Genomic DNA, 3,559 nt, shown 5'->3' on the forward strand with positions numbered 1-3,559 from the left:
AAGAACACGAGAGAGAGAGAGATTAAATACATAGCTATTGGTACAAACCCTCAGCCCCGAGGGTGCACTACTCCCTCCTCATCGTGGTGGCCGCCGGGACAATGAAGATGACCACCGGTGATGATTCCCCCCTCCAGCGGAGTGCCAGAACGGGGTCTAGATTTGTTTTCTATGCCTACAGAGGCCTGCCGCGGTGGAACTTCTGATCTAGGTTAACCCTAAGGGTTTTTGGAATATTTGGGAATTTATAGGGTAAAGAGGGGGTGCGGGAGGCCACCGAGGTGGGCACAACCCACCTGGGCACGCCAGGAGGCCTAGGAGCGCCCTGGTGGGTTGTGCCCACCTCGGGTGCCCCCGGACCGCCTCTTTTCTCTATAAATACCCCAATATTCCAGAAACCCTAGGGGAGTCGACGAAAATCAATTCCAGCCGCCGCAGAGTCCAGAACCACCAGATCCAATCTACACACCATCACGGATGGGGTTCACCACTTCCATTGGTAGCTCTCCGATGATGCATGAGTAGTTCTTTGTAGACCTTCGGGTCCGTAGTTACTAGCTAGATGGCATCCTCTCTCTCGATTGATTCTCAATACAAGGTCTCTTGGAGATCCATATGATGTAACTCTTTTGCGGTGTGTTTGTTGGGATCGGATGAACTTTGAGTTTATGATCAGATCTATCTTTTTATATCCATGAAAGTTATTTGAGTTTCTTTGATCTCTTATATTTATTCTCCGATATTTGGGTTTTGTTTGGCCAACTTAATCTATTTATCTTGCAATGGGAAGAGGTGCTTTGTAGTGGGTTAGATCTTACGGTGCTTGATCCCAGTGACAGAAGGGGAACCGACACGTATGTATCGTTGCTACTAAGGATAAAACGATGGGGTCTATCTCTACATAGATAGATCTTGTCTACATCATGTCATCGTTCTTATTGCATTACTCTGTTTCCCTATGAACTTAATACACTAGATGCATGCTGGATAGCGGTCGAGGTGTGGAGTAATAGTAGTAGATGCAGGCAGGAGTCAGTCTACTAATCTTGGATGTGATGCCTATATAATGATCATTGCCTGGATATCGTCATGAGTATTTGAAGTTCTATCAATTTCCCAACAGTAATTTGTTTACCCACCTTTTGCTATTTTTCTCGAGAGAAGCCACTAGTGAAACCTAAGGCCCCCGAGTCTCTTTCTCATATTATTTGCCTTTGCGATCTATTTTCCTTTGCTATTATTTTCAGATCTATTAAACTAAAAATAAAAAAATACCTTGCTGCAAGTTATTCTCATTTATTTTATTTGGCGCTCGATCTATTAAACTAAAAATACAAAAAGACAAAAATACCTACTACAATTTATTCACGTGTGTCTTGCCAATTTATGTCACTATTACCCGAAAGGGATTGACAACCCCTTTAATACGTCGGGTTGCGAGTGGTTGTTATTTGTGTGCAGGCGCCGCTTACGTGTTGTTGCTTAGTTCTCCTACTAGTTCGATAACCTTGGTCTCATCACTGAGGGAAATACCTACCGTCGTTGTGCTGCATCATCCCTTCCTCTTTGGGGAAATACCGACATAGCTTCAAGCCGCATCAAATGTTTCTTGTACTTAGTTTCTATTATTTGTTTCTTTCTCTCTGTCGATTCTCCTTTCGAGAGCAGAATTACTATAATTTTTGTATGAATCATGTAAAGGATTGGATGGATCAACATATAGCAAATTGTTTTTGAGAAGGCCAAACATATAGGTTGCACAACAAAACATATTTTGTTGTGTAGATATTGTTGTACCAGAGATCCATTCCTAATCTTTACGTATATATGTACATGGTCAACAATATTACTTGTGATTTGTGAAGAGTAATGTAAGATGATGTGTATCTTCCTGCCAATGTGCAAAAGATCAACCCAGTAGCCAATCAAAGTGATATGGATTAATTGTGACATTTATTAATGGTAGGTTATTGTGACATTTGCAGCTTACATATAAGGTCTTGCTTCTAACCTTCTAATATTTAGGTACGCACTAGCTACAAATTTTGTGATATGGTAATGGTATAACTTATGGAAGAATGAATGCTTGAATCCTCTACAACGCTTATGCCGAGAATAAGGCTTATTTACTTCAGTATGAAAAAATATTTGCTACTAATAATTGTACGACTATAGATTTGTATATGCAATATTATCCTGCATATATTAAATGTAAGCGATAGTGGAATGTCAAGCCTTAATTCATACATATAAATTATATAGGTTTGTTCATGTGTAGAATATGACTTTGTTTCTGTTGGTGCAATATCTGCCTACCCTGTGTTTTGGAGATTGTTGACAGAAACATGTATGGATTGATTTGTTTGCTAGTGCATACAGAGAGAAAATAATCCGTACACAACCAAAGAGAATGCTATCTCCGGTGCTGAGTTCGAGGAACTTCACCGAGGTACATCTGCGCTGCAGAGAAGAACAAGCTATATTTGTTGAAGTGATAGAGTCGAGAAGATTGATGTGAAGAAATCCACCCCTCAAGAGTTCACTTCTGAAGCAAAGCTTTTGTTTCGGTACTGACATCCGAAGAAATTGACTGCAGCCATGGAAGTCATCGACCAAGTGAAGACGTAGTATTTATTTCATTGTTATTCTTTCATTCTTTCGAGTCATAGGACATCCGTACTATAAAGAGGGGTATAGGTTCTCGATGCTTAGATCCGCTGTGATGCTGAGCCATAACCAATGAATGATGTGAGAGAAATCTCTTTGTGCTCCGAGCAATTACTTGCCAGCAAGAGATTGTGATCTTCTTCGCCGCGAGAGATTTGCCTCAGACCGAGGAGTTAGCACTTCTTGCTCCGCAAGAAATGTTACCGTTGTGCTCAAATCAAACTGTTGGAATCACGTCGTTCGGCCATTGGCTGAGCCCGATGTCTAATTTGGTCATTTCCCATTTGGGAATGCTGCAGCTATAAATAGCCACCGCACTCCAACTTTATGCATAGGCTGCTCCGCTTGAGATTTCTGACAAGATTGATTTGAGCGACCCCTCTCTGAGTGATTTGAGTTTAAGATCCACCGAGAGAAAAACCAAGTGCCCAAACTTAGACAGCGGTTTAGCACCATAGCAGTTCTGAGTGAGAGTTCTTGTACCTATTACTCTTGAGAGTTGCGCACTCTCTAGGCGGATAGGTTTCGGCTTCGAGTGTTGAAGAGTTGTTATCTTCACCGAGCCTGATCTTAAGCAACCAAGAGCGATTGTGGTTCGCGAAGGTCGACCGAAGGTTTGGAGATTGCTGACAAGGATCTACCACGAGTGAAATAAACCTGAGTCTGATCAGGTCTGCGTTGAAGGAGAATAGGGTGAAGAGAATTTATCTTCAGTGTTAAGTCACAGCCTCTCCAACCAGACGTAGCCCTTTGGCAGAAGGGTGAACTGGTCTACCAAATTCCTCTGTCGCCATCGAGCACCACTAGTTAAATTTACTCTACTGCATTTCCTTCAGTAGTTCTTATTCATGCTCTATGCCGATAGATTACTCGATCATTTTCTTCTATCTGT

The sequence above is a fragment of the Aegilops tauschii genome, chromosome 6 (assembly GCF_002575655.3).
Source record: "Aegilops tauschii subsp. strangulata cultivar AL8/78 chromosome 6, Aet v6.0, whole genome shotgun sequence".
In the NCBI taxonomy this organism is placed as follows: domain Eukaryota; kingdom Viridiplantae; phylum Streptophyta; class Magnoliopsida; order Poales; family Poaceae; genus Aegilops; species Aegilops tauschii.